Source organism: Macrobrachium nipponense, chromosome 8 (assembly GCF_015104395.2).
Source record: "Macrobrachium nipponense isolate FS-2020 chromosome 8, ASM1510439v2, whole genome shotgun sequence".
NCBI classification, from domain to species: Eukaryota; Metazoa; Arthropoda; class Malacostraca; order Decapoda; family Palaemonidae; genus Macrobrachium; species Macrobrachium nipponense.
Window position 1 is genome coordinate 30,656,509 of NC_087203.1, and position 10,938 is coordinate 30,667,446.

The window sequence follows — 10,938 nt, forward strand, 5'->3', positions numbered from 1 at the left end:
GGCAGATCAGTTTCAACCCCGGTTTTACACTTGAAGTCAATGTTTCACCTAAACTCCCTGGCATTTTACCTAGTTTCAAAGGGTTTCCACTGTATCAAAATATTTAATTTACTCCCTGGTCAGACCAGTTTCAGAACGTTTTTTACACGTGGAAGTCAAAATGGTTCACCAACCTCCCCCCATGTTTCACCCAACCACTTTGTTTTCAAACAGTTTCAAAACGTTTTACCAACTGTTTCAAAAGTTTTCAAAAATGTCTTTATTTACTCCCTGGCGACTGTTTCAAAGTTTTATACACTGTTTTTGGGAGTCAAATGTTTTAAACTCTCTGGCAGAAAGTTTCAAAGTTTTTACGGTTGGGGACAAAATGGTTTTTACCTACTCACTGGCAGACGTTTTTCAAAGTTTAACACTGCGGGAGTCAAAATGTTCCCCTCTCCTTGGCAGACGTTTCAAAGTTTTTTACACTGTGGAAGTCAAAATGTTTACCTACTCCCTGGCACACAGTTTCAAAGTTTTTACACTGTGGTAGTCAAAAGTTTACCTTACTCCCTGTAGAGTTTCAAAGTACACTGTGGGAGTCAAAATGTTTTACCTACTCCCTTTGGCAGAACATTTCAAAGTTTTTATACTGTGGGAATCAAAATGTTTTACTCTCTGTCGACAGTTTCAAACTTTTTACACTGTGGGAGTACAAAATGTTTTATTTACCCTGGTAGACAGTTTCAAAGGTTTTACACTGTGGGAGTCAAAAATATTTATTTACTCCCTGGCAGACAGTTTCAAAGTTTTATAAACTGTTTTTGGGAATCAAATGTTTTACGCTCTGGCAGGGGACAGTTTCAAACTTTTACACTGTTTGGGAGTCCAAAATTTATTTACCCCTTGGTAGGACAAGTTTTCAAAGTTTTACACTGTGGGAATGTCAACAATTGGTTTACGCTTTACTCCCTGGTAGGACAGTTTTCAAAGTTTTTACACTGTGGGAAGTCAAAAATATTTATTTACTCACCCGTGGCAGGACAGTTTTCAAAAGTTTTACCACTGTGGGTAAGTCCATATGTTTAACCTACTCCCTGGTTAGGCATTTTGTCACAGTTTTACACCCTGTGGGAAGTCAAATGGTTTTTTTACTCCCTGGTTTTTAGGCATTTTCAAAGTTGTTTTACACTGTGGGAAGTCAAAAATGTTTATTTACTCCCTGGCAGACAGTTTCAAGTTTACAACCCGGTGGAACATATGTTTCCTACTCCCTGGTAGGCATTTCAAAAGTTTTACACTGTGGGGAGTCAAAAATGTTTTACCGACTCCCTGGCAGGGACAGTTTCAAGTTTGGGACACGGCGGGAAAGTCAAAAGTTTTACTCCCTTTTGGCAGACAGTTTCAAAGTTTTACACTGTGGGAGTCAAAATGTTTACCTACTCCCTGGCAGACAGTTTCAAAGTTTGACTGTGGAAGTCAAAATGTTCATTTACTCCCTGGTAGACAGTTTCAAAGTTTTACACTGTGGGAGTCAAAATGTTTACCGAACTCCCAGGGTAGACAGGTTTCAAAGTCTTTTACACTCTGGGAATCAAAATGATTACCTTCTCCCTGGCAGAAAATTTCAAAGTTTTACACTTTGGGAGTCAAAATATTTATTTACTCCCTGGCAGACAGTTTCAAAGTTTTACACTGTGGAAGTCAAAATGTTCATTTACTCCCTGGCAGACAGTTTCAAAGTTTTACACTGTGGGAGTCAAAATATTTATTTACTCCCTGGCAGATAGTTTCAAAGTTTTACACTGTGGGAGTCAAAATGTTTATTTACTCCCTGGCAGACAGTTTCAAAGTTTTACACTGTGGGAGTAAAAATATTTATTTACTCCCTGGCAGATAGTTTCAAAGTTTTACACTGTGGGAGTCAAAATGTTTATTTACTCCCTGGCAGACAGTTTCAAAGTTTTACACTGTGGAAGTCAAAATGTTTATTTACTCCCTGCCAGACAGTTTCAAAGTTTTACACTGTGGAAGTCAAAATGTTTACCTACTCCCTGGCAGCCAAAAGTTTTACACTGTGGGAGTCAAAATGTTTACATACTCCCTGGCACACAGTTTCAAAGTTCTCCACTGTGGGAGTCAAAATGTTTATTTACTCCCTGGCAGCCAAAAGTTTTACACTGTGGGAGTCAAAATGCTTATTTACTCCCTGACAGACAGTTTCAAAGTTCTCCACTGTGGGAGTCAAAATGTTTACCTACTCCCTGGCAGAAAGTTTCAAAGTTTTACACTGTGGGAGTCAAAATGTTTATTTACTCCCTGCAGACAGTTTCAAAGTTTTACACTGTGGAAGTCCAAAATGTTATTACTCCCCTGGCACACAGTTTCAAAGGTTTTACACTGTTGGAAGCAAAATGTTTATTTATCCCTTTGGCAGACCAGTCAAGTTTTACACCGGTGGAAAGGTCAAAATAGTTTCTTTAAACTCCCTGGTTTAGACAAAGGTTTTCAAAGCTTTTTCACTTGTGGGAGTCAAAATGTTTACCTACTCCCTGGCAGACAGTTTCAAAGTTTTACACTGTGGGAGTCAAAATATTTATTTACTCCCTGGAAGACAGTTTCAAAGTTTTACACTGTGGGAGTCAAAATGTTTATTTACTCCCTGGCAGACGGTTTCAAAGATTTACACTTTTGAAGTCAAAATGTTTATTTACTCCCTGGCAGAAAGTTTCAAAGTTTTACACTGTGGGAGTCAAAATGTTTACCTACTTTTCCCGCCAGACAGTTTCAAGTTTTTATACTGTTGGGAAGTCAAAAAATGTTTAGTTAACTCCTGGCCCATAGGTTTCAAAGTTTTACAATGTGGGAGTTTTCACCCCCCCACCCTAATGGTTTTATCCTACCCTTTTAGCCAGACAGTTTCAAAGTTTATACTTTGTGGAAGTCAAAATGTTTACTTTAACTCCCTGCAGGACAGTTTCAAAGTTTTATAACTGTGGGAGTTTTTCAAAATGTTTACCTACTACCTTTTGCCAGACAGTTTCAAAGTTTATACTGTGGAGGTCAAACGTTTACCTACTCCCTACGCCAGACAGGTTTCAAAGGTTTTACACTGTGGGAAAAATGGTCAAAATGTTTACCTACTCCCTGCCAGACAGGGTTTCAAAGCTGTATACTGTGGGAGTTTTCAAAATGTTTATTTATCCTTTTTGGCACCGTTCAAAGTTTTACATGTGGGAGTCACAAAATGTTTACCTTTTTTACTCCCTGGCCAAGACAGTTTCAAAGTTTTACTGTGGGAGGTTCCAAAATGTTTATTTACGCCCTGGCAGAGGTTTCAAAAGATTTACACTTTGAAGTCAAAAAGTTTCTTTACTCCCTTGGCAGAAAGTTTCAAGTTTTACACTGTGGGAAGTCAAAAGTTTACCTACTCCCTGCAGGACAGATTTCCAAAGTTATATGTTGGGAGTCAAAATGTTTATGTACTTTTCCCTGGATAAAAAGTTTTGCAAAGTTTTACACTGTGGGAGTCAAAATGTTTACCTTTACTCCCTTGCCAGGACAGTTCAAAGTTTTATTTTACCTGTGGAAAGTCAAAATTGGTTACCTACTCCCTGGCCAGGACAGTTCAAAGGTTTTATAAAAACCTGGGGTTTTGGGAGCAAAATGTTTACCTACTCCTGCCAGACCAGTTTCAAACGCTTTATACTGTGGGAGTCAAAATGTTTACCTACTCCCTGCCAGACAGTTTCAGTTTTACACTGTTTAGTCAAAATGTTTACCTACTCCCTGCCAGACAGTTTCAAAGTTTTATACTGTGGGAGTCAAAATGTTTATTTACTCCCTGGCACAGTTTCAAAGTTTTACACTGTGGGAGTCAAAATGTTTACCTACTCCCTGCCAGACAGTTTCAAAGTTTTATACTGTGGGAGTCAAAAAATGTTTACTACGCCTTGGCAACATAGTTTCAAAGTTCAAAGTTTTCCACTGTGGGAGTCAAAATGTTTATTTACTCCCTGACAAACAGTTTCTAAGTTTTACACTGTGGGAGTCAAATGTTTACCTACTCCCTGGCAGATGGTTTCAAAGTTTTCCACTGTGGGAGTCAAAATGTTTATTTATTCCCTGGCAGTGAAAAGACCTCTTTTTCTAGGCAGTGTCACTGTGGCGCCTAAACAGAATGATTAATGTAGTACACGTATATTACCTCTTAGGGCTCGGAGTCACTAAGGGTAACACTGGGAGCTCTCCAGTGAAATAATGGTTGTGGGACAGATATTAAGTTGTGGACAATTCTGTTTTAAGACCAAGTAGCCAAGACTTTATTTTCGATACGATAGGTACTACCTAAGTAGGGAAAGTAAAGGCTTGGCATTTTGCAAAGGAGTAACTGTCTACAACATTTCAGCGTAATAGTTAAATCACATGGAAATTTTGCTACCTCAAAGGGTACCAGACTCTGGGTTATCCACTGAACTACTTACTTGAGGAGGTAACCATTTGCGATTACATAAATTTCGTTTTTTGTGGATGAACCAAAATACTACTCAACTTACGTTGAAGCATTTGACAAATTTCCAGGTGCTACGGGAAAATAAGGCAGAAGGCAATTGTATTGCCCAACACTCCAAATAATTAAGCACAGCTCTCTCATGTCAATGTGAATGATGAACTGGATATATGAGATCATTTTTGCCAGTCAGTTTCCTGGCATGACCGGACTTTAGCCCTAAAAGCTAGTGACTAAATCTCTGATAAGATGAACAGCTACCAGCACTTCAGTATGCGTCATTTTCCTTATGACATAAGTTGATCAAACTTAGAAGTTTGTGTACTATATCACATTATGGAATGACTGGGGTATGATAAGTCTGAATTACAGCTGCCTTGGTCTTAAATTGCAAAATCTGGAGGGGACCAACGTTTGCAGATTCTTTTTTCCACATGCATCCTGGCTACCACGAATCAGTGCGCACCTCGAGGCTTAAAAAATCTTCATTAAAATGAGGACCTGCTTCCTTTTCCTCCCACCAAACTCACTCACTCTCTCCATTACAACACACACACACACACACACACACACACACACACACACACACACACATATATATAATATATATATATATATATATATATATATATATATATCTATATATAGATATATATAATATTAATATATATATATATATATATATATATAAAAAGTCATATCACATTTCCGTGATTCATATACATATATCGAGCTACAATGTCCTCTCGCGGTGGTGTAGTAGGAAAAGCTTCACTGACGTTCCTGGGTTTGAAAGGATCCATAGGTTCGCGCCCTGGTCCAGGCAAATCTATTATCGGGAAAAATTCCCCTTCGGTTAAGCATATATGAAAATATATTAATTCCGAGGTAGAGCGAATTAGATATTAAAGGACATTGTAGCTCGTATATATATATATATATATATCTATATATATTATATATATATATATATATATATATATATATATATATATATATAAGCTAAATACCCACAACTTTCATTAAGTTCTTTTAATGTTTTCCATAAAAATATTCTCATATAGGCCTAATTATACTCCCTTTCAGTTCATGCATTTTATTAGGCCTTAAATTGAATTCTTTTTAACAACAAAATCAAGCAGCGAGGTTTACAACGTGGCAACCCATGCGACCCAATTTCGAGGCCAGTAGGCCTATTCATTCTTTCTTCTCCTTATAGACCTTCCGACAATGAACATCAACACCAAAGGAAGTGAAATTTTGTTATATGCAAATGAGCATTCTTCCCCTCTTTCTTTCTTTCTCTCTTGGAAAGGTGACTATGGAGATCCTTATTAAGGGGAACGTATAAAATTCTTCGAAAGGGGATAATGACCAAAAGAAGAAGAGAGAAAAAGTGGGTGGGGCCAACAGGACAACACTCCTCCTCTTCCATCTTTGTTAATGAAGGTCAAACATGTCACGTCGAGTTACGAGGGTTCAAAAGTGTTTCTTGAATCGTTATATTTAATGACGTGCGTGCACACACACACACACACAGAGAGAGAGAGAGAAGAGAGAGAGCGGAGAGCGATCGAGCGAGAGAGAGAGAGAGAGAGAGAGAGAGAGAGAGAGAGAGAGAGGAGAGGATTACTTCATTTACGTTCTAGTTTTTATTTTTCATCTCTCTCTCTCTCTCTCAACCCAGAGCAGTCGACCAACAACCACACACACAATTCACTGTTTAGATCAGAGTTATAATGGATTATTAAGGAAATAAACCTATACTGTACTTTATCTTGCCCAAGCGGGAGAGTGAATTCTGGTCTTATTAGTTAGGGACTGGAGCGCTGACATTGGAGCACAACTCACACACACGAGAGAGAGAGAGAGAGAGAGAGAGAGAGAGAGAGAGAGAGAGAGAGAGGTTAGTACTAAAAAATCCTACCGTAAAAAAATGAGGGTAATTGAAAGGGAGGGTTAAGACGGCAAGTCCTGATCCTTGGGATGTTACGTACCCGCCAAAATCTTTGCCCAGAGTACTTTATTTTTCATTCTGAATTAAACATGTTTCCAGAATCTGGCATCCACGAGTGACGTGAAGGAGAAACATCTCAGCCGCTGCTTCATGTTTATGTTTTCAGTTTTAACAAGTTCCTTTCATCATGGGGTTTGGTTTGTATATATGGTGTTTTGACGTTGCATGGAACCAGTGGTTATTCAGCAACGGGACCGACGGCTTTACGTGACTTCCGAACCACGTCGAGAGTGAACTTCTATCACCAGAAAAACACATCTCTCACACCTCAGTGGAATGCCCGAGAATAGAACTCGCGGCCACCGAGGTGGCAGGCCAAAACCATACCGATCACGCCGCTGATGCGCTCATCTTGGGGGCCTGGCTTCAGAGGAAAAGCATGGACGGAAGGAGCCACAGGCTTTCACATTCTTAATTGCCGAATCAGATAGGCCTGTTTCATGATGCTCAGGTCATAAAATGCTATAGTAAGAGTTGTTAAAAAGACACCGACCTTCATACCTCACTGAATGGTTTAGAAAAACTTTCGGAATCGTTGTTATTCATGTAGTTTATCAGATCAATAATAGTCATAAATTAGTTAAGAAATTCACGATCTTGTGGAAAAACAGGTGTAATAAAAGTACACAATTATATATTAAATCATATTAGTGTAAAAGATTAAAATACAGTCTACTATATCATTGAGGATTCTTATTACATTTCATAAATGACTTGAGTTGGTCGCTTTAGATCAAAGCCAGGCTAATGCCATACTTGCAATTACCTCAACAGCATAGGGTGAGATGTTAAAATAGAAAAAAATAAATAAAAAAGTACTCAAATATTATATTAGTGTAAAAGATTAAAATACAGTATACCATATCACTGTGAATTCTTATTACATTTATCATAAATGACTTGAGTTAGTCGGTTTAGATCACAGCCAGGCTAATGCCAAATATGCTATTACCTCCACAGTCAAGGTGTCCGCCAGGTGTGATGTTAAGTAAATAAATACAAATCTGGCCTGGTGGGGACCTATGCCCCCGATCTCACCCAACCAAGTTTACTAATTCAATTAAGACTTAACTTAACATTTTGGGAAGACACGGAAGGGCACAGACAAGAATTCACAAAAAAAAAAAAAAAAAAAAAAAAAACTCTCGGGATGAGGTTGCACGACTCACACTTTTCTACCCCTGGTAATTAGTCCTCACTGCCTAATCACCAGGTACATAATTGACTGTTCAGCTTCGTAGGGTTGATTTCGGGTTTCATCACTGGTTATGATAACCAGAAATGCTTTTATATATAATTATATATATATATATATATATATATATATATATATATATATCTATATATATATATAAATATATATATAATATATGATAATAATATATATATATATATATAAAATTCAACTACAAAGATCGTTTAATATCTAATTCGCGCCACTTCAGGAATGGTGACTCGAACACCCGACAGTACCCATCAACGACTCCCAGTCGACGCTCTAAGCCACTGGACATAGGATGTCTTACAAGAGTATATATACAAAGCATATGTAGGTGTCTCTTTTACCAGTGATCAGGAGCACAGAAGGACGTGCTAGAAATATATGGTTGCAATGTTCAAATGGTGTTTTATGGGCCCTTTTATCTCAATATATATAAATATATATATATAATTATATATATATATATATATATATATATATATCTATATATATATATATATATATATATATATATATATATATATATATGTATATATATATATATATATATATATATATGAATAATTATCACATCGAACCGTTATTCAGTTATATATCATTCGAGCTACAAATGTCCTTTAATATCTAAATTCACTCTACCTCGGAATTGATATATTTTCATATATGTCACTGTCAGTCCTGATTTCGTTCCCGTCCACTTGGACGGTAGTTCGATCCCATGGGGGGACGAAATTATTATCAACTAAAAATTCCCCTTCGGTACTTATGTGAAAATATATCAATTCCGAGGTAGAGTGAATTTAGATAGTAAAGGACATTTATAGATAAATAAATATATTATATATATATATATATATATATATATATATATATATATATATATATATATATATATATATATATAGATATATATATACCGCTATATATATATACCTGCGATCGATGACAACAATAAACCTGTCCTCACACTTGGAAGCTTCCCCCTGACCATTTTAATTTGCATACGTAGCGAGTCACCTCCCCCTTAAAAAAAATAAAATAAAAAATGAAGAAAAAAAAAAGGTAGGAAAAATGAAACCTATTCAAATGGACTCACGTGCCAAGCATTAGTTAAAAAGAGACAGTTAATTCTTTTGGCCACAAAGCGTACAAGTTCTGAACAAGTTCAGCATTGTTCGGACCCATCCGTTGTCCAAAGTCGTCACAAGATAGAATACGGATGCAAATGTGGTTGGGGGTGGTGGGTTGGGAGGAGGGGTAAAAATAGGAAGGGGCGGGGGGTTACTGCAGATATACTCCCGTTGTGTAAGACTAACTGTCTCATATATGTTTGCTCATAAATATTTCATATTTAAAAATTAATAAAAAAAAATTTAGGTGCAGTTTCGAATAAAAGACAAGTATCCGAATTGTGATACTTTTAAACTCTTTCACATCATCAATTCATAATATTAAACGTTAAAAACCAATTAAATAGCAAAATCTTAATCTCCCGGAGGCAAACTTTTTATAAAAACACCTCAGTTGTACAAACATCTTTTCGAGAAACCTGGAAAGACGGTAGTTGCCCTCCTCATCTCGGCAATCTGAAGTCTATTACAGTGAGAAAATCGTAATTAGGAGGATGATGTTTAATTGGAAAGGAAAGGAAGTAAGGAAGGAAAGGCGAATAGAGAGGATATGGGAAGTCTGAATAAAAAATGAGTGAATATGATCAAATAAAACGAGACGAAGAAGCTAGAGAGAGAGAGAGAGTATCTAAGCCTTATATCTTTAGAATTGTTTTACCCATGGTAGGTTAAGGATTACTTACCTCGTCGAGGCACAAATATTTACAATCGATGTGATGGCATACAGTTTTACGGAGTACTCATCTCTCTCTCTCTCTCTCTCTCTCTCTCTCTCTCTCTCTCTCAGGCTACCCACACCGCTTACCTAAACCAACGTACCTAATTTATTGTTCGGGTCAACGGATGCATAACTAGCGTTTCATTATGGGTCCGAGCCGGAAATATCACAATGCCATATGAGAGAGAGAGAGAGAGAGAGAGAGAGAGAAGAGAGAGAGAGAGTGGTAGTCGTAGCAGAGGCATCGTTTTTCGCACGACGATGGTAAAAGTAAACAATATATTTGAGAAAAAGAAAGACAGAAAGAGAAACACAAAAATCCCATCACTCATCGAAGGAAGGAAGGAAGGAAGGAGAGGAATCGTCGTAGAAATCCCCTGGTATAAATCTCTTGTAATCCCGTACCTCAGGTCTCAAACTGAGCAGAGGGAGCCTGTGCTATTATAACTAACCACCGATTCTTCCCCATATCCCTACTTACGCCTATTCAAGAGGCCTAAAAAGTCACCAGTAATTTGAATACGTATCGCCTTTTTTTTTTCTTTAAACTTTTCTTCTTCCGTCTACCACTGTGAGTGTGTACTCCACGCCTACTTTTTTTTTGTGTGATCCTCGCGAGTCTTTTTTTTTTTTTTTTTTTTTTATCCTCTCTCCACCATCAAGGGATTGATATTCAAATTAATCCCTTTAAAGGGCCGATTAATGGAGTGATATTCAAATCAGCCCCTTTAAACGGGACGCTCTTCCAGCTGTACCTGTTGACGACACCTTTGGACATTTGGCCTTTGTTGCGGTTTCCCTCACTTGAGCAGTTTTCCTCCCTTTAACTACATTAAAACTACATTAAAAGGCAGACTTCTTCTACTTTCGGTCTTCGGGTCTGGGCTAGGTAAGGTTTATATTTTGGCGTGTCATGACCTCTAACTTTGGACAAAATAGTAGGGAAACTAGGGAAACTCGGCTTTCATAGTTTTGCATTTGGATCTAAGGCTTTGTAGGGACAAGCCTGTCCTAAGATGTAAAGATTTCGAGAAGTTAAGAGGGCTTGGTAGTTATTAGTGCTACATTTTATGTACTTGGTAAAATTTGATCATATATGTGTATATGATATATATATATATATATATATATATATATATATATATATATATATATATATATATATATATATATATATATATATGTATGTATGTATGTAGTATATATATATATATTACTCTAAAAAAAAATTAACCCATAAAAACGTCAAAATGTAGAAAGTAATTTCTACATTTCAGAGACCAAACTCTGAAATATAGTATTTACTTTCTAAATTCTGGCGTTTTTTTAAGGGCTCCTTTTATTAGATGGAATTCTGTTTTG